Source organism: Pristiophorus japonicus, chromosome 25, assembly GCF_044704955.1.
Source record: "Pristiophorus japonicus isolate sPriJap1 chromosome 25, sPriJap1.hap1, whole genome shotgun sequence".
Lineage (NCBI taxonomy): Eukaryota > Metazoa > Chordata > Chondrichthyes > Pristiophoridae > Pristiophorus > Pristiophorus japonicus.
In genome coordinates, this window is record NC_092001.1 from 5,919,607 (window position 1) to 5,941,824 (window position 22,218).

The following is a 22,218-nucleotide window of genomic DNA, read 5'->3' on the forward strand; positions in this document are numbered from 1 at the left end:
ACACCTGGAGTACTGCGTAAAGTTTTAGTCTCAGTATTTAAGGAAGGATATACTTGGAGACTGTTCAGAAAAGGTTCACTTAGTTGATTTCGGAGATGAGGGGGATTGACTTATGAAGATAGGTTAAGTAGGTTGGGGCGATCCACACTGGAGTTCTGAAGAATGAGAGGTAATCTTATCGAAACTGAAAGATAATGAGGACGCTCGACAAGGTGGATGCAGAGAGCACATTTTCACTTATAGGGGAAACGAAAACTAGCCGACATAGAATTAGAATAAGGGACGGCCCATTTATAAGAACATAAGAACATGTGAAATATGAGCAGCAATAGAATATACGGCCCCTCGAGTCTGCACCACCATTTAATATGATAATTACTGACCGGATCATGTACTCAGGTCCACTTCCCTGCCCGCTCCCCATAACCCCGCAATACCACCATTTAATGTGAAATCTGTCTGTTTTCTCACATGTCGAGCGGCTGTGAGAAACGGAACTTGAGTAAAGGATGGCAGGGCTCATCCGGGATTTGAACACGACAGCTCTCGCAATTCAAACGTCATCATTTCCTAAACGAGAATCATATCCCTTCCCCAACGAGCCGCCGACAGTGGAGAGAGTAGCTCTCAGATTCTGATGGTAATGAGAAAAGAAATTCGACCTAACGTGCTTGCGCTGTCCCTTTGAGACCGATCTAATTCGTCCCCCTCTTAACAGTCCGACAAATTTCATCCCTTTGACGAATGTATTATTAATTTGAGACATGACATGAGCAAAGTGCAGCATCCTTGACAGTAAAAGGGGAATTTGGCGATGTGGTTAACAAAATGACCAGGGAAAGGTCAAGGCTGTAAAACAATAACAACGAGGATGGAATTCGAACCCATGCGTGCAGAGCACAATGGATTAGCAATCCATCACCTTAATCTCTCGGCCACCTCGTCACCTACACTTCAGCTATTTAATGTCCTGCTTTTTGTATGTAAACAGAAAGAACGTGCAAGAAAGTCCACTTCACAGTTTGCTGTGCCAGTACAACCAGATCGACAATGCTGAAAACGTGCCGTTCGATTCTCAAAGCAAGTAGCCTTGCTTTATTTCAGGTGAGTGACTGGAAGAGATGGTTGATTTTTCGGAAGAATCAAAACAAGGCATATAAAGCTTCATGGAGCGAACTAACTGTCCGCGGCAGGACTCAAATTTGCAATCCTCTGATAACGTCGCCGTTGCAATCGAAGTTAGACGATCTATCCCTTAGGTCACCCGGACTCTGTCATCAGCGTAAAAAATGTTGTTGTGTCTATTGGGAGCAAATTCGGGGCAACTGCGAAATCAAGGAGTGGATTAGGAAAAGATGAGCATATTTCGAGTAACTGAACAGATGCACTGCGATTTGGGTGTGTACTGGCGCAGGCAACCCCATGTAACTTGGAACACAACACTTTAAGAATTCACCCAGCGTAGTTCAAATCACACTCCTTTTAATCTGTACAAGATGATGCGGGATTATGAGAATATTCGTTTTAAAGGGACAGATTATGAATCGGAAATGACAACCATCCCTTTTAAACAGACACAGAATGATCCGCGACTGCAAGTACATCCTTTTTACACAGATGCAGAATGACCCTTGACTGACAGAAGTTCCCTTTTAAAAGAATAAAGTGAGATTTCTATCATCCCTGATTGCAACTGTGCAGTGCGTGAGTTAGCGGGAGGGTCAGGAACACGCAGGACTGAAACGGAAATTGAAACCAGAGGTGTTGGACAGGCAGGAAGGAGGGAGGGTCGTAATACCAACCCAGACAAAAAGCCAATTTACAAATATATATAAATATATATATATAAGTTTAACATTTTAAAAAATAAATACATTTAAATTTTATTTAAAAAACATTCAATGTAATTAGTTTTCAATAAATAAATAAATAATTGATTCATAATCTTTATATTTTTTGATTGAACAAAGGCGGTGTGACTGGAAGAATTCCATTGGAAATGAGCGGGTGCAGTCATTAAATAACCAAACACAGTAAGCCATGGTGGAAGACATGCCACGAGGGAAGATCTGGGCTACAAAAGCCAATCATTTAAAGTCTTTCTGCTGGATCTGACAGCAGCTGCTTGTGCTGTGAAAGAGGTCAAATTTAATGGAGCCCAGTGCAAGTAGAACAGAAATAGCACGTTTATGTTGAAAGTTAAAAAGTTAGGATTGTATATAAACATACATATATATATATATATATATATACATTATATATGTATAAACATAGTTAGTCATGTCTTGTCTTGTCTTGATTTGATTTGATTTGAATTTGAACATAAGGGTGGAGGATGTCATCATGTCACACAGCCCACACGCAAGCCCAGGCTGAAATCGCTGTATTTCTAACTTGAGTATTTTATCCTTCTTTCAGATGTGGAATAGCAAAATCGCACAGTAGATTCTTCTACCGTCAGAAAGTCCACGAAGGAGTGATCAAACAAATCAGTATGTCATCAAGTTGCATGTAATGCATTTTTCTCACATGACATGAAATGTACAGTAGGATCGCACAGAACGTTTGCACACACTCCGGTTTAAACAAACACACAAACAAACTAAAATTCCTCACCTCCAAAGGCAGTTCATGAAAATTGCGATTGAAATCCGGGACAGAGAGCACATCCCTTTTAAACATACACAGAATAACCAGGACTGATAGCACACCATTTTTAACAGACGGAGAATGATCCTGGACAGACAGCACATTTCATTAAAAGGGATACGGAAACAGAATGAATAAAAACAGATAATAGTGTAAAACTCAGCAGGTCGTGGAGATTCTGTGGATGAAGAACCCGGTTTCACATTCTGTCGCATAATCATTCCGATATTTTAGGAAAAAGTTGAAGATTGAAGAATTTTTCAACAAAATAGCGCCTGGAAAAAAATGCAGCGAGAAAGGTCAAAAGGGAACGTCTGTGACACAGTAGAACGCAGGAGTGATTAAATACTAAATGGCACAGTGTGAAACGGCAAAGTGGGTGGTAACAAACGATGGTCCATAAGAGGTGTTAGTGGAATAGCAGAACCATTACCAGACAATGGGAGCGGTGCTTATGATCCAATACGTTGAACATAATGTTGAGGCCAGAAGAATATAACATGCCCACAATATAGGGTGCCACCACCTTTTAATCAGACCAGGCACTTGGCCAGCCTGGATTTATTTCCTGTCCCGTTTGAATTCGGCAGCCAAGGGATTCAATCAAAAGCCAGCTTCTCTCATATTTTCAGCTCTAGAGAGACAGTGCGCACTCATATTCGGGGCAGAGGTAGAGATTTACGCTGAATGTATGCTTCCCCCAATTGAGGTGAGCTTCTGCGTACAGGCAGGAAGATATACTGATCAAATATTGGCCGTAACCAAACACGGGTTTAGATTATCCAATGAGACACAGAGCCGAGTACCTCTAAGATTCGTTAAACTTTACTCAGTTGGGTGAGTTTCTCTTTGCTCTGGGATTTGGACGCTGTGGGAACATCGGCGCAAAACTCACCTTTTGATGTGAAATATGTCTGTTTTATCTCATGTCGAGCGGCTGTGAAAAGCGGAACTTTGAGTAAAAGATGGCGGGACTCGTCCTGGATTTGGAACCGGGACCTCTCACACTTCAAATGTGATTATCTCTAAGCGAGAATCATACCCTTAGACCAACGATGGGCCGACAAGAAAAGCATAGCTCTCAGATTCTGATGGTTGTGAGAAACGATCTTCGGCCCATTATGATTGTGCTGTCATTTAGAGATCTATCTAATTAGTCACCCTCTCCACAGTCCTACAAATGTTATCCTTTTGACGAATATATTATTAATTTGAGACATGACATGAACAAAGTGCAGCATCCTCTTCAGTAAAAGGGGAATTTGCCGATGAGGCTAAATGTGATTGAAAAACAAGCAGCTGTTTGGCAAAGCTGTAACACAATAACGACGAGAATGGGATTCGAACACATACATGCAGAGGACAATAGGTGAACAGCTCATCGCCTTAACCTTTCTGCCACCTCGTCTCCTATACAGCACAGCATCAGCCATTCAATCTCCTACTTTTTGTATGCAAACAGAACATGCAAGAAAACCCACCTCACAGCTTGCTCTGCCCGTGCAACCAGATCGACAATGATGAAAACGTGCCATTAGATTCTAAAAGCAAACAGACTTCCTTTACTTCAGGTGAGTGACTGGATGAGATGGTTGCTTTTTCGGCAGAATCGCAACACAAAATATAACATTTCACGCAGCAAACCAATTGACAGTGTCAGAACTCGAATCTGCAACTTCTGATAACGTCAAAATTATAATTTATATCAGACGCCTTATCCATTAAACCAGGCTGTCTCTGCCATGCGAGTCAAATTTGTTGTTGGGTATATTGGGAGCAAATTCGGGGCAACAGCGATATCAAGGAGTGGATTAGGAAAAGATGAGCATATTTCGAGTGAATGAACAGATGCAGTGCAATCTGGGTGCGCACAGGCGCAGGCAACCCCAATGCAAATTGGAACACAACAGTTTAACAATTCGGTCATTGTAGTTGAAATCATACTCCTTCTCAAACTATACAGGATGACCCGGGTTTAAGAGAAAATCCATTTTAAAGGGAAAGATTATGAACCGGAACTGACAACCAGCCCGTTTAAACAGACACAGAATGATCCGGGACTTCAAGGACAACCCTTTTACCCAGATGCAGAATGACCCTTGACTGACAGCAGTTCCCTTTTAAAAGAATAAAGTGAGATTTCTATCATCACTGAAGGCAATTGTGCAGTGGGGCTCAGGACCACGCCGGGCAGAGAAGGTTATTGAAGTCACAGGTGTTAGACAGGAAGGAGGGAGGAAGAGACGTAATATCAGCTCAGAGTGAAATATATATATATTTAACATTTTAAGAAAATAAATGCATAACATTTTACTTTTAAAAAATTGAATTTGATTTGTATTAAATAAATAAATAATAGATTCGTATCTATATATTTTTTGATTGAAAGAAGGCTCTGTGACTGGAAGAATTCCATTGGAAATGAGGGGCGCAGTCAGTAAATACCCAAACACAGTAAGCCCATGGTGGAAGACAAGCCAGGAGGGACGATATGCGCCACAAAAGCCAATCATTTAAAGTCTTTCTGCTGTAACTGGCAGAAGATGCTTGTGCTGTGAAAGAGGTCAAATGTAATGGAGCCCAGTGCAGGCAGAACAGAAATAGCACGTTTTATTTGAAAGTTAAAAAGTTGGGATTGTATATAAACATACACATACATATATATATATATATATATCGATATATATATACATATGTATAAACAAGGTCAGTCAGTCATGTCTTGTCTTGTGTTGTCTTGATTTGATTTGATTTGAATTTGAACATACGGATGGAGGATGTTATCATGTCACACAGCCCACACGCAAGCCCTGGCTAAAATCGCTATATTTCTAACTTGAGTATTTTATCCTTCTTTCAGATGTGGAATAGCAAAATCGCACAGCAGATTCTTCTACCGTCAGAGAGTCCACGAAGGTGTGTTCAAACAAATGAGTATGGCATCAAGTTGCATGCAATGCATTTTTCTAACATGACATGAAATGTACAGTAGAATCGCACAGTACGTTTGCACACACTCTGGTTTACACAAACACACAAACAAAAACTAAAATTCCTGGACCTCCGAAGGCCGTTTATGAAATTTGAAATTGAAATCCGGGACAGACAACACATCCTTTTTAAACAGACACAGAATAACCCGGTACATATAGCACACCATTGTAAACAGACAGAAAACGATCCCGGACAGACAGAAAATCCCCTTATAAGGGACACGGAAACAGAATGAATAAAAACAGATAATTATGTAAAACTTAGCAGGTCGCGCAGATTCTGTGAATGAAGAACCCGGTTTTACATTCTGTCCGATAATCAACCCGATATTTCAGGAAAAAGTTAAAGATTAAAGAATTTTTCAACAAAAATAGCGCCTGGAAAAAATACACAGCGAGAAAGGTCAAAAGGGAACGTGTGCGATACAGTGGAACGCAGCAGTGATTAAATAATAAATGGCACAATGGGAAACGGCCAGTGGGTGGTAATCGGGCAATAAGGTAACAAAGGATGGTCCAGAGGAGGTATTAGTGGGAACAGCAGAACCATTCCCAGACAATGGGGTCGGTGCTTATGATCCGATACGTTGAACCGAATGTTGAGGCCAGAAGACTATAACATGTCGACAATATAGGATGTCAACGCCTTTTAATCTGAGCAGGCAGCTTGGCCACCCTAGATTGATTTCCTGTTCGGTTTGAATTGGGCAGCCAAGGGGACTCATTCAAAAGCCAGCTTCACACATCTTTTCAGCTCTCGAGAAACAGGACGCACTCATATTCAGGGCAGAGGTGGATATTGCCACTGAATGTATGCTTATTCCAATGGAGGTGAGCTCATGCGTGCAGAAAGCAAGATATACTGATCAAGCATTGGCCGGACCAAACATGGGTTTAGGTTGTCCAATGTGACACAGATCCGAGTACATCTGAGATATTTTAACTTTACTCAGTTGGGTCAATTTGACTTTGCTCCTGTGAAACTCTGGGATATGGATGCAGTGGGAACAACTGCGCGAAATGACACGTTTTAATTTGAAATATTGCTGTTTTCTCACATGTCGATCGGCTGTGAGAAGCGGATTTTTTAATAAAAGATGGCAAGGTTCATCGGGGATTTGAACGCGGGATCTCTCACATTTCAATGGTGAAAATTCTTAAGCAAGAACTCACAGTCCGAGACCAATGAGCTGTGAACACTGAGAAGCAAAGCGCTCAGATTCTGACGGTAGTTTATTAATCGGCCCATCGTGTCAGTAGTGTCTCTGAGAGACTGATCTAATTCGTCCCCTATCCATAGTCCTGCTAATGTTTTCACTTTGATGAATATATTAATGATTTGAGATATGACATGAACAAAGTGCAGCATCCTTGTAAGTAAAAGGTGAATTTGGCCATGAGGTTAAATGTGATTGCCAAAGCAGAAGGTTCAAATGTTTAACACAATAACGAGTGTGGGAGCAGAATGGATTAGCCGTCCATCGCCTGAACCTCTCTGTCAACTCGTCTCCTATTCATAGCAACGTCAGCCATACAATCCCTTACTTTTTGCATCAAAACAGAAATAACGTGCAAGAAAGTCTACTTTATCGTTTGTTCTGCCCGTGCAACCAGATCAACAATTATGAAAATGTGCCATTAGCTTCTTAAAGCAAATAGCCTTCCTTAACTTCAGGTGAGTGGCTGAACGAGATGCTGTTTTTGCGGTAGAATAACTACAAAAAATATAAGACTTTACGCAGCGAGATAATTGACCACGGCATGGCACGAATCTTCAATCTTTTGATAACATCGCAGTTACAATCGAAGACATGCGCCTTATCAATTAGGCCGTGCGCCGCAGCCGCCAATGGGATAGTTGTTTTTCTTTATATTGGGAGCAAATGCGGGGCAACTGCTTTTACAATGAGTGGATTTAGCAAAAGATGAGCATGTCTTGAGTAATTTAACAGATGCGCTGCGACCTGGCTCTGCAGCGGCTCAGGCAACCACAATGATGCTTGGAACACAACAGTTTAACAATTCTGTCATCGCAATTGAAATCACACTCCTTTTAAAACTATACAGGATGATCCGGGATTATGAGAAATCTCTCTTCAAGGATTGAATTATGAACCGGAACTGACAACGATCCCGTTTAAACAGACACAAAATGATCCGGGACTGCAAGCACATCCTTTTTACACAGATGCAGAATGGCCCTGGACTGACCGCAGCTACACTTTAAAAGAATAAAGTGAGATTCTATCATCCCTGAAGGCAATGGTGCAGTGAGTGAGCGAGCGTGGCGCGCAGGAACACGTGGGGCTGTGACGGTGATTGTAAGCCAGAGGTGACCGACAGCCAGGAAGGAAGGAGGGAGGGAAGTAAAACCTACACAGACAAAAAGCCAATTTAATAACATTTATATCCATTTTTTTTAAATGAATACATATGAAATTTATTTTACAAAAATTGAATTTAATTTGTTTTAAATAAATATATCATGAATTAATAATCTATTTTTTGTTCGAAAGAAGGCTGTGTGTCTGGATGTTAACCATTGCAGATAAGGGTGTGCACGCAGCAGATACCGACAGACACAGCAAGCCCATCGTGGAAGAAAAGCCACGAGGGATGATGTGGGCCACAGGTGCGATCTTTTAAAGTCGCGTGTGTCTGTCTGCTGTTTTTCATGAATGGAATGTCAGGCAGTCCAAGAGGCGGGAGGTCGTGGTTGGTGAGGCCTATAATGGCCCAGCAGCAGCGAGAGGCGGCGGCAGTCCAAGAGGCGTGAATTCGTGATTGGTGAGGCCTATAAAGGCCCAGCAGCAGCGAGAGGCGGCGGCAGTCCGAGAGTTGAAGTTCGTGGTTGGCGAGGCCTATAAAGGCCCAGCGTCAGCGAGAGGCGGCGGCAGTCCGAGAGGCTGGAGTTCGTGGTTGGTGAGCCCTATAAAGACCCAGCGGCAGCGAGAGGCGGCGGCAGTCCGACAGGCGGGAGTTCGTGGATGGTGAGGCCTATAAAGGCCGAGCGGCAGCGAGAGGCGGCGGCAGTCCGAGAGCCGGGAGTTCGTGGTTGGCGAGGCGTATCAAGGCCCAGCGGCAACAAGAGGCGGCGGCAGTCCGAGAGGCGGGAGTTCGGGGCTGGTGAGGCATATAAAGGCCCAGCGGCAGCGAGAGGCGTACTTGTGCAGCTGCAGCGGGGAGTGAAGGCAAAAAAGACGTAGAAAGAAATCAAAAGGTGACGTCACAGCCAAGGGGGTAAGTGATTGGCTGGTGATTGGTGAGTAGTTTTTCTTTTTTCTCTTCTATAACCGTGAGTAAACTTTAGCATTGTTGTTGCTTATCTAAGGGTTAAGTCATGGCAGGACAGCTCGGTCACTTGTTATGCTCCTCCTGTACCATGTGGGAACTCAGGGACGACACCAGTGTTCCTGACGACTACGTGTGCGGGAAGTGTATCCGCCTCCAGCTCCTGACGGACCGCGTTGCGTCGTTGGAGCTGAGGGTGGATTGACTCTGGAGCATCCATGATGCTGAGAATGACGTGAATAGCACGGGTAGCGAGTTGGTCGTACCGCAGGGAAAGGGTCCACAGCCAGATAGGGAATGGAAGACCAGCACGAAGAGCAGTGCACGGAAGGTAGTGCAGGGGTCTTCTGTGGTCATCCCCCTGCAAAACAGATACACTGCTTTGGGTACTGTTGGGCGGGATGACTCATCAGTAGAGGGCAGCAGCAGCCAAGTTCATGGCACCGTGGCTGGCTCTGCTGCACAGGAGGGCAGGAAAAAGAGTGGGAGAGCGATAGTGATAGGGGATTCAATTGTAAGGGGAATAGATTGGCGTTTCTGCGGCCGCAACCGAGACTCAAGGATGGTATGTTGCCTCCCTGGTGCAAGGGTCAAGGATGTCTCGGAGCGGCTGCAGGACATTCTAAAAAGGGAGGGAGGTCAGCCAGTTGTCGTGGTGCACATTGGTACCAACGACATCGTTAAAAAATAAGGGATGAGGTCCTACAAAACGAATTTAAGGAGCTAGCGCTAAATTAAAAAGTAGGACCTCAAAAGTATTAATCTCGGGATTGCTACCAGTGCCACGTGATAGTCAGAGTAGGAATCGTAGGATAGCGCAGAGCATTGTTGCAGCAGGGAGTGATTCAAATTCCTGGGGCATTGGAACCGGTTCTGGAGGAGGTGGGAACAGTTAAACTGGACGGTCTGCACCTGGGCAGGACCGGAACCAATGTCCTAGGGGGAGTGTTTGCTCGTGCTGTTGGGGAGGAGTTAAACTAATATGGCAGGGGGATGGGAACCAATGCAGGGAGACAGAGGGAAACAAAAAGGAGACAAAAGCAAAAGACAGAAAGGAGTTGAGGAAAAGTGGAGGGCAGTGAAACCCAAGGCAAAGAACGAAAAGGGCCACTGTACAGCAAAATGCTAAAAGGACAAAGGGTGTTAAAAAAAACAAGCCTGAAGGCGTTGTGTCTTAATGCAAGGAGTATCCATAATAAGGTGGATGAATTAACTGTGCAAATAGATGGTAACAAATATGATGTGATTGGTATTACAGAGACGTGGCTTGAGGATGATCAGGAATGGGAACTCAACATCCAGGGGTATTCAACATTCAGGAAGAATAGAATAAAAGGAAAAGGAGGTGGGGTCGCATTGCTGGTTAAGGAGGAGATTAATGCAATAGATATGAAAGATATTAGCTTGGATGATGTGGAATCTATATGGGTAGAGCTGCAGAAAACCAAAGGGCAAAAAACATTAGTGGAAATTGTGTCCAGACCTCCAAACTTTAGTAGTGCTGTTGGGGAGGGCTTCAAACAGGAAATTAGGGCTGCATGCAATAAAGGTGCAGCAGTTATAATGGCTGACTTTAATATGCACATAGATTGGGCTAACCAAACTGGAAGCAATACGGTGGAGGAGGATTTCCTGGATGTGCATAAGGGTTGGTTTTCTAGACCAATATGTCGAGGAACCAACTAGGGGGGAGGCCATCCTAGACTGGGTGTTGTGCAATGAGAGAGGATTAATTAACAATCTCGTTGTGCGAGGCACCTTGGGGAAGAGTGACCATAATATGGTGGAATTCTGCATTAGGATGGAGAATGAAACAGTTAACTCAGAGACCATGGTCCAGAACTTAACGAAGGCTAATTTTGAAAGCTTGAGGCGTGAATTGGCTAGGATAGATTGGCGAATGATACTGAAGGGGTTGACTGTGGATGGGCAAAGGCAGACATTTAGAGACCGCATGGTTGAACTACAACAATTGTACATTGCTGTCTGTCGTAAAAATGAAAAACGGAAGGTGGCTCAACCGTGGCTATCAAGGGAAATCAGGGATAGTATTAAATCCAAGGAAGTGGCATACTAATTGACAAGAAATTGCAGCGAACCCGGGGACTGGGAGAAATTTAGAACTCAGCAGAGGAGGACAAAGGGTTTGATTAGGGCAGGGAAAATGGAGCACGAGAAGAAGGTTGCAGGGAACATTAAGACGGATTGCAAAAGTGTCTATAGATATTTAAAGAGAAAAAGGTTAGTAAAGACAAAAGTAGGTCCCCTGCAGTCAGAATCAGGGGAAGCCATAAAGGGAACAAAGAAATGGCGGAGCAATTGAATAAGTACAATGTTTCGGTATTCACTAAGGAGGACACAAACAACCTTCCGGAGAAAAAAGGGATCAGATCGCCGAGTAAGGAGGAGGAACTGAGGGAAATCTTTATTAGTCGGGAAATTATGTTGGGGAAATTAATGGGATTGAAGGCCGATAAATCCCCAGGTCCTGATGGACTGCATCCCAGGGTACTTAAGGAGGTGGCCTTGGAAATAGCGGATGCATTGACAGTCATTTTCCAACATTCCATTGCATCTGGATCAGTTCCTATGGAGTGGAGGGTAGCCAATGTAACCCCACGTTTTAAAAAAGGAGGGAGAAAGAAAACAGGGAAGTATAGACCGGTCAGCCTGTCATCGGTAGTTGGTAAAATGATGGAATCAATTATTAAGGAAGTCATAGCAGTGCATTTGGAAAGAGGTGACATGATAAGTCCAAGTCAGTATGGATTTGTGAAAGGGAAATCATGCTTGACAAAACTTCTCGAATTTTTTGAGGATGTTTCCAGTAGAGTGGACAAGGGAGAACCAGTTGATGTGGCATATTTGGACTTTCAGAAGGCTTTCGACAAGGTCCCACACAAGAGATTAATGTGCAAAGTTAAAGCACATGGGATTGGGTGTAGTGTGCTGACATGGATTGAGAACTGGTTGTCAGACAGGAAGCAAAGAGTAGGAGTAAATGGGGACTTTTCAGAATGGCAGGCAGTGATTGGTGGGTTACCATAATGTTCTGTGCTTGGGCACCAGCTGTTTACACTGTACATTAATGATTTAGATGAGGGGATTAAATGTAGTATCTTCATAATTGCGGATGACACTAAGTTGTGTGGCGATATGAGCTGCGAGGAGGATGCTATGAGGCTGTAGAGCGACTTGGATAGGTTAGGTGAGTCGCCAAATGCATGGCCGATGAAGTATAATGTCGATAACTCTCAGGTTATCCACTTTGGTGGTAAAAACAGAGAGGCAGAATATTATCTGAATGGTGACAGATTAGGAAAAGTGGAGGTGGAACGAGACCTGGGTGTCATGGTACATCGGTCATTGAAAGTTGGCATGCAGGTACAGCAGGTGGTGAAGAAGGCAAATGGTATGTTGGCCTTCATAGCTAGGGGATTTGAGTATAGTGGCAGGGAGGTGTTGCTACAGTTGTACAGAGCCTTGGTGAGGCCACACCTGGAGTATTGTGTGCTGTTTTGCTCTCCTAACCTGAGGAAGGACATTCTTACTATTGAGGGAGTGCAGCGAAGGTTCACCAGACTGATTCCCGGGATGGCGGGACTGACCTATCAAGAAAGACTGCATCAACTGGGCTTGTATTCACTGGAGTTCAGAAGAATGAGAGGGGACCTCACAGAAACGTTTAAAATTCTGACGGGGTTTGACAGGTTTGATGCAGGAAGAATGTTCCCAATGTTGTGGAAGTTCAGAACCAGGGGACACAGTCTAAGGATAAGAGGTAAGCCACTTCGGACCGAGATGAGGAGAAACTTCTTCGCCCAGAGAGTGTTGAACCTGTAGAATTCTGTACCACCGAAGTTTTTTGGGCCAATTCACTAAATATATTCAAAAAGGAGTTAGATGAAGTCCTTACTACTCGGGGGATCAAGGGTTATGGAGAGGAAGCAGGAATGGGCTACTGAAGTTGCATATTCAGCCATGAACTCATTGAATGGCGGTGCAGGCTAGAAGAGCCGAATGGCCGACTCCTGCACCTATTTTCTATGTTTCTATGTTTATATGATCCGACAGCATCTGCTTGTTCTGTGAAAGGGGACTAAAGCAATAGAGTCCAGTGCAGGCAGAACAGAAAAAGCACATTATCTTGAAGTTTAAAAAGCGGGGATGTATACATTGTATATAAGTATACACTCACACACACACACACACTTAAATATATATATATATGTAAACAAAGCCAGTCAGTCAGTCATGTCTTGCCATGTCCTGTTTTGATTTGATTTGAATTTGAAAAAAAGGCGCTCATGGTCATGATGTCACAAAGGCTACACGCAAGATCCGGCTAAAATTCGTATGTTTCCAACTTGTGTTGTTGCATTTTTTCATGTGGAATGGCAAGATCCCACAGCAGATTCTTCTCCTGTAAGATATTCCTCGAAAGAGTGTTCAAGTAAATCAGCATGGTTTCAAGTTCCATGTCATGGCTTTTTTCACACATGATTGGAAATGCCCAGCAAGATCGCTCAACACGTTTGCACTCTCTCCCTCTCTCTGTTACACAAACTCTCAAACAAACTTAAATTCCTGCACCCTCAAAAGGCCGTTTTTAAAATGTGAAATTTGAAATCTGGCACTGACAGCACATCACTTTTAAACAGACACAGAATTATCCGGAAATGATAGCGTATTTCTTTTAAATCGACACAGAAATTTCCGGGACTGAAAGCCAATTCCTCTGAATCAGATATAGAATGATCTTGGACTGAGAGCTCTTTAATTTTATACCGCCCATAATGACCCGGGACTGAGAGCAAATCCCTTTGAAAACAGACACAGATTGATCCTGGACTGACAGCAAATTCGTTTAAACAGGCACAAAATGATCCGGTACCTCTCGCATTTGCAATGTGAAAATCCCAAAGAGAGAATCATACACCTAGACAAATGAGCCTCCGCCATTAAAGTGCGCAATCCATTCTATACAACGTCATATTCTGACGGTAGTGAAGAAAGCTATTCGGCCTAACGTGGCTGTGCTGTGTCTCTGAGAGAGCAATCAAATTAGTCCCCTCTCCATCGTCCTGCGAATAAGAACATAAGAACATAGATTTTCCTTTTGATAAATAAATTGGGCCTGATGTCACTGTGCTAGGCTTTCCCTAGGCGCTTGGCTGAAAATAGGGATAACATTCCACACCTACCTTGTGCTCCTGCGCCCTCGTCAACTCAGACCTTCTCTTCCCGCGCTTCGCAGCGCATTCACGACTTGGAGCTGCGGAGGGAGAAGCTGGATTCACTTTGCTCTGGATAGCCAATGAAGGTATTATCATTCGTAATAATAGTATTACCGTAAGTAGGGGTTCTCATTATTACAAATGAAAACGCCCCCATCACCCAAACACACATCAAAAGTTTTTGTTTTTAAAACACGTCACGTATTTATTATTAATTTAAATTAAAGTTAACAAATGTGTTAGAAAAAAATATATTTTCGGATTTTAAATAAAGTTTGGTATTTAAGGTTTAAAATAAACCTTCCTTAGTGGACAGGGTTTTTAACATAAACATGTTATTACATTTTATTTAGAAATGTTTTTATATTTTTTACAAGTTTTAAAACTGTTACGCTGCTAAAAAAGGCTATGCACCTGCTCTTCCCAGGCACAAGTAATTTAAGGACATTCGCTCGGCAATAGATCGGCAAATAGCGCATACTCACCCACGCGAATGTCCTTTTCCTGAAGAAGCTTTGGATCTGCCAAGCAAGAAATTGACTTTGGAAAAGCTGGTTTTCAGTGCATGCACCTCGCACGCCAATGAAGGGCTTTTGTGGGTCCTTGCCGGCTGCATACGTATTCTGTACAGACCCAGTGCGGCCAGAATTACAGGCCCTATATTAATTTGAGACATGATATGACAAAAGTGCAGTATCCTTTACAGTAAAAGGCAAATTTGGCCATGAGGTTTTATGTGATTGACAAAACAACAAGAGGCTTCGAACGTTTAACACATTAAGCATGAGTTTGGCTTTCGGACCAACGCATGCAGATCACAATGGATTAGCAGATATTCGCCTTAAACTCTGGGCCACCACCTCTCCCGTTTGAAGCAACGCTAGGCATTCAATTTCCTGCTTTTTGCATCCAAACAGAAATATTTTGCAAAATGGTCCACTTCACCGCTTGTCCTGCCTATGCAAACAGATCGACAATGTTGAAAATATGCCATCAGATTCTGAAAGCAAACTGCTTTCCATTATTCAGGTGAGTGGCTGTACACGCGTGGAATTAAATGCACCGGATACAGCAGATGAAGGAGCTGCTAAAACAGCGGAGTTAGGATATTCATAAAAATAATGAATTGGGTTGGGGCAGCAAAAAAAGGGGAACGAGGAGCTCCAGAAACAGGAGAATTAGGAGCTCCGAAAACACAAAAATTAGGAGCTCTAGAAACATCAGCATTGGTTGATCTCCAGAAACAACAGAATGAGAGTGCCCTGGAATGACAGGAAATAGGATTAAGAAACAGTTGAATTAAGTTCACCGGAAACACTGAGAATTAGGATCAACAGAAACAGGGCAATTAGGACCTCCAGTACGGGGGAATTATGAAGGACCACCAGAAACAGGCGAATTTGGAGAACGTTAGGAAACCTGAAATTAAGTGGAGAGCTCCATCAACTGGGAAATTACGAGGCAGGTCCAGTTACAGTGAAATTCTTAGCACTAAATACTGGGGATTTAGGAGAGGGTGTCATAATCAGGGAAAGTAGGAGCGCCAGAAATAGGGTAATTTGGAATAGTAAAATTAAGAGCTCCAGCAGTTTACCTTGTAAAGCAGGGGAATTAGGAGCACTAGAAAAGGAGAGTTAGCAGTTAAAGAAAGAGGTGAATTAGGATCACCTGATACAGGGGAATTATGAGCTTCAGTGACAGGGGCATCAGTTATTCCGAAACAGGGGACAAAGAAGCTGCTGAAACAATAGAACGAGGTGCTGCAGAAATAGTAGAATTGGAGCGCCAGAAAAATGGTAATCTAGAGTTCCTGACACAGGGAAATGATGAGCACCTGAAACTGGGGAATTAGAAGCTGCTGAATCAGAGCAATGAAGACTCCAAGAAAATTGAGAATTTGGAGCTGCAAAAATAGGGGAATAAGGAGCTCGAAAGAGTGGAATTAGTAGTTCCTGAAACAGAGGGATAAGGAGCTCCAGAAACAGAGGTATAAGGAGCTCCAGAAACAGAGGGATAAGGAGGTTGAAACGGTGGAATTAGGGGCTCCTGAAACAGAGGGATAAGGAGCTCCAGAAACAGAGGGATAAGGAGGTCCTGAAACAGAGGGATAAGGAGCTGCTGAAACAGAGGGATAAGGAGGTTGAAACGGTGGAATTCGGAGCTCCTGAAACAGAGGGATAAGAAGCTCCTGAAACAGAGGGATAAGGAGCCCCAGAAACAGAGTGATAAGGAGCTCCTTCAACAGAGGGAGAAGGAGCTCCTGAAACAGCAATTAGGAGCTACTGAAACATGGGGAATTCTGAGTCCCGGGTACAGGGAAATTAGAAGTTTCAGAAACAGGGGCATTTGGTGTTCAATAGACAGGTGAATTCTGACCACCAAAAGTGGGGGATTAGGAGAGATTTCAGTACTTGCACCCCTAAACATCATTGTCAGACTCAGTTTCTAAGTGTAACATACTCTGATCCATCTTCCTTAGGTTCAATATGAAATAATTGACACTTCACCACTGGGACCTATATCTGCATAGTTATTTTCACAAACAATTAATAAACATCTCTTTGCAACTTTTTGTTCCACGACAGCATTTATGGTGCCAGTTACATTGTTATTCACTAAAATTGGACGATAGAGCGGAACTCTCTCTCTCTCTCTGTCTTTTTCCACCGCCTGTCCCCACCAGTCTATCTCTCTCCCCACTCTCCTACCCATGTATGTCTCTCTCTCTGATTCCCCCGTATGCCTCTATCATTCTTTCTGCTCCTGTCTGGCCTGTATGCCTCTCTCTCTGTCGCTGTCTCCTCACCTGTCAGCCGTTGCTGTCTCCCCCATCTGTATCTCTCGCCGTCTCCCCCTGTCTGCCCCTATTTTTCACCAGTTCTCTATTTTTCTGTCTCTTACATGTCTGTCTCACTCTCACTACCTCACGCCTCCGTCTCTCTCTCTCTCTCTATCTCTATCTCATCCCAGTCGGTTATCATTCTGGCTAACCCCCGTCTGCCTCCGCTGTCTATCAATTACTGTCCCCTTCCACCATTCACCCCCGTCTGTCTCTGTCTGTCGCTCTCTGCCTGCTTTCCGTCAGTTTTCTCCGTCTGCCTCCCATGTTTGTCACGTACTGCCCCTCTTCCATCATTCTCCCCTGTCTGCCTTCTCCCTTCTCCCTTCCACGTATATCTCCCTCTTTTTCACCCAAAATATCTCCACCATCCCCCAGTTTGTTTCCATCCATTTCTCATCCTGTCGGTCAGTATTGCCGCCCACTCCCCTCAGTATTGTCGCTCTCTATATCCCCACCATAAATTACTCAATCTGTCTCCCGTCCCCCTAGGCTGTCGCGCTCTCTCTCTCTCTCTCTGTCAAAATCTGTCTGTCTCGTTTTCTTTCTCTCTGGACTGTCTCCTCTCCATCCTTAAGGGATATAGGGAACGGGCGGGTAAGTGGAGCTGAGTTCACGGCCAGATCAGCCATAATCTTGTAGAATGGCGGAGCAGGCTCGAGGGGCGAGATGGCCTACTCCTGTCCCTAATTCTTATGTTCTTCTCACAACCACCTGTCTGTCTGTCTCGCTCTGTGACATGCACACGACTGTCTCCCCCTACCTGTCTATCTCTCTGTCACCTTTACCAGACGTAAGATTTTGAAGGAGATTTTCTAGGCAATAGTTGGGAAAATATGGCAAATCTCCGAAAGCAAAGACCCTTCTCTCGGAGATGCATTGGATAGGACAAAAGCCATTTTGACTGTTCAAGTACCGGTTTTCGGCGCTTGCGCATCGCGCTCTGAGAACGGGTGCGTGCTGACATCGTACATGCCCTTCGAGACCGTAATTGTTGGCCCATTATTTGGAACTTGCTCCAGAGGAAGCTCGAGGGTTTAGTTTCTTTCCTACTGTGAAAAGTGAGCGACACTCGGCCGTTCCTATTAAATTTGAAAATGGCTGCACCACATTCTTGCTGTAATAAACACTGAGTATTTATTAAGCAGAGACTTAAAATACACTCTGTGAAATGAGAACGTCTGAAATTTCATCACACGCAAAGCACAAAATCTGATTCAATTTTGTCAGGCTCTCTGTTGCCATGTATTTCCCTCAGTTTGAAACAGAATGTGCAAAGTTGTCCATGGTGATTGCAGTAATTATTACTCATTCACAGAGTGTTATGAAATTAATTTAGTAAGCTTTATTTTAGTTTTTTAAATCCCAGAACGGGCATCTCATTTGTGCTTACGATGAGAGAGCGTCGCATCCTAACCACTAGGTGGCGGTCACAGGGGTGAGTAAACATTGATGCCGAGAACTCGTGAACCAGTCAGGTGGCCTCTGTGAGAATAATTAAAGGGAGAATGTTCAAAGTAAACTAGTCGCAACAGCAGTAAACTGCAATAAAAAAACCCAGCCAAAGCCAGTGTTTTTCCCCGGCAGACATGGCGGAAATTAAACGGCAGAAATTAACCATATTGATGATTGAATGTCTTCTGGAAATGGCTCGTTTTATTAATTGTAAAAAATATGATTCATCTTAAAGACTTGGATATTTTGTTGTAGTCCTATGCTGTTGCGACTTTACCAGAACAACAACAACAATTTAGCTCCCAGATTATTGTAATATTGTAATCCTCAAACTGGCGCTTTGGGATTACTATACCGGACCGTATCTGGATTGCATTGTTGACGCTTAAGGTCAATGACATTTAATCACAACTTCGTCATCAGAAATCTTTCCAGAGATGCTGCCTGACTGGCTGACTATATCCAACACTTTCTGATTTCATTTCAGATTTACAGGATTCGCAGTACTTTGCTTTTGAAACGAAAAAGTTTTATAAGTTGACGTCATTGGGGATTCAAACGTCAGTACCTTTCTGCAACGGCAAACGTGAGTCATGCGTGGTGTGTATCCTCCCTTCTGCCAGGTAAAGAACATCACTGAATGGGTGCAGAACATTCTGAGAGTTGAAGGGGAGCAGCCGTGATCTATGTGCTAACCAATGACATAAGGAAACAAGGGGATGAGTTCCTTCAGTCAGAGTTTCAAGTGCAATTGAGGAAATTATTGAGCAGGACCACAAAGGTACTCTATGGATTATTCCCAGTGCCCGCGCTATTGAATTTAGAAATAGCAACGTGTGTCTGGATAAACGGTGCACGAGGTCGGGCTGCACAATCCGGGGGTATTGGGACCAGTTCTGGCGCAGGAGGGACCTGTTACAGTAGGTCGGGTTGTACAGCAATAGAGCTTGGAGCAATGTCCTCGGGGGAAGGTTAACTACTGGGGCGGGTGAGGGGTTGAACTAATTTGGCACTGGATTTGTGTACCAGGATGAAACATTTTTAGATGTTGTAATTATACCTTTATACCCAAGACCAAATGATTATTATATATCAACTACAGCAGTGAACGTGGCCTCGGACAGTGCATTTCAGCCCATCATTGGGAAACGATATACCACGGCTCGCCCAAACCTTCCCTTACACCGAACACAAACACAGGACACACAGGCACAGCATAATTTGCTGAGGACCGTAGAGAGTAAAATGTTCTTTGATCAGTGATAGCTCAAAATATATTTTGGTGTCTCTGTGTTAAGTTGCAATTTGTTCTGTTAGATATAAATATATTTTGTATATCTGTGTTAGTGTTTATGTATTTGAATGCAACAAAGTTAATTATAATATTTTTGTGGAAAATCTGTATTTGTTATAAATGTATTTTCGCTGTATACCTTTGTATCTATGTTACTTGTAAACACCTCGCAAATAAACGTAAATACAATTATAGCACAGCGATACTTAGATATAAATTCATAAAGAAAACAGATATAAAAACAAATACATTTAGAATAACACAGATATGAACACAAATAATTTGATTATCAAGATTCCACACAATTTAATTTACAACTCACAGATAGGTGCACAAATATATTTATAAATATCCCGCACGGACATCCAAATTCATTACAAATAGCAAAACATTACACACAAAAATAAGACACGTCTATGGCGAAAATCTATGGAGTCTCAATAACTGAAGGCTTCTTGCAGAGAGCCGGCACAGACACGGTGGGATTAACAGCTTCCTTCTGTGTTGAATGATTCGATGATTCTTTGTCTTCTTGCTTGTAAGACAGGTGGAAAAGTCAGCTGTATGATGGGAGCACTGATACCGCAAAACATGCAGCTCTAGTGGCACAATCGGTTAGCGCGCAGTACTTATATGACAGTGCAAGCCCGGGGGATGCCGAGGTTGTGAGTCCGAGCCTCACCTAGAGCAGCCGATGGTTTTGCATGTGACCTTTGTACTTTTCAGAGTCTGAGGCCGTTTTCCACTTATCCATCTGTCTTGTCTATTCCGCCATGTACCGCGGAGCTATCTGTCTCTCTCGCTGCGGTTGACTCAGTGTCAGTCCGTGGCTTATTGCTAAATGAATACCCGTGTCTGTTCCCCACATGTAATAAATGAGGGGATGAAACAATTCCTCATCTGACACTACGGAACTAATGAGCCAATATTTATAACAAGATATATTTTATTGTAAATATAACAGTCCATCTTGAGTGATATCGGTTCAATTCTGTAGAAAACCAAACTATGATCGCAACGTGGTTCAAATAAACAGCTTTTTAATGTATTGTCGCAAACGCTACCATTGTAGCTCAAGGCGTTTCATAATCAATAAACATGGAAATCAAGCAATGAAACGGCAGGGTTCTGAGACTGAAGAATGCCCTCGCCCAGAGCAACATTTACAACAAGGTTTAAAAACTGTCAGCGTGCAGAAGGAAGGGAGGAGAGGAAAGCGAGCCAGAGAAAAGCCACGAGAGTTTCGGAAGCTTCGGGAGTTTTTCTCTGACCACAGCATATTTGTGTACGGCACGGATATTGTTGCTGTTAAATATGAATAAAATACAACGTTTGTTTGCAGCTGTTTCCGTTTCTGTCTATTTTAACTAATTCTTAATTCCATTTGCCTGCAATGATTCCATAAATTTTCGTATCCTTGCCTAACAAAAATCGATCAATATTTAACTTCAAAATGTCAATTGACCCCAGCCTCGTTAGATTTTTCGGCGAGGATTTATAAGACAGGTGGAACAGGCAGCTGCATAATGGGAGCATTAATACCACACAGCATCCGCACGCACTGCTGCTCCAGTACTTATATGGTAGAACAAACTCGAGAAAGGCTGAGGTAGTGAGTTCGAGCTTCACCTAGAAAAGTTGATGGTTTTGCTTGTGACATTTCTGCAGGAATCGAAAGTACAATTGATGTATCCCCCAACATAATCTACATTTCACTGTTTTATTCCAGCACTTAGATTCATTTTGCACACAACATGTGCAATGGAGGATTAGAGTTGAAATTATTTATGGGATGGAGTGGAGGCGTTTTGACATGTAATCAATAACTCTGATGTAAAGAATAATGTGCTGGAAACACACTTGATTTCAAAGAGAAGATATGTAAATGCATTGGTTATCTCCACATAATTCCTGCTCCACTTCCAACAGAAACAAGGATTTTCCTGAACATTTCGCTAAAAATGTTGTGCTCAGTGTTGCAATGGCTCGTGCATTGGACTTCTCGCTGATTCTGTTCTATAGAAAGATTCAAACTTGTCGATTCCAGTCCCATCAAAGTCCAATTGTAAATTAATAGAATGATTAACGCACAGCAGGAGGCCATTCGTCCCATCGAAAGCGTGCCAGCTCTCAGCTAGTCCCACTCCCCTGTCCTTTCCCCATAGCCCTGCAGGACAGGGTTGGCAGGTTCCGAGGCTGGAAAGTGAAAGTTTACAGCAAACCGCAACTGCCTGCGATAGCCGGAAGGTTTAATGTTTTGGGTCTGAAATCCACTCAGGTTTAACTGCTCGCCGCTACACTGGTTAAAGCTCCATTCAGTGCTCGAATAAATAAGAGCTCTCGTTGCGGGCTGCATTTCCCTCTCTCAGAGCCTGAGAGATCCGCCAGGGAGCGAGGCACGTTTAAACTGTCGCCCAATTATCTTTTACGCTTTACAAAATTTCAAGAGAGCAAGAGGAT

At 43.3% G+C, this 22,218-nt stretch overlaps 1 non-coding gene across 1 annotated transcript; it reads right to left on the bottom strand.

The window, feature by feature from the left end:
- Positions 1-863: 863 nt before the first annotated feature.
- On the bottom strand, positions 864-945 carry trnas-gcu (transfer RNA serine (anticodon GCU)). The gene has a single exon. It is a non-coding gene; the product is annotated as a tRNA-Ser (tRNA).
- Between the last annotated feature and the right edge of the window lie 21,273 nt (positions 946-22,218).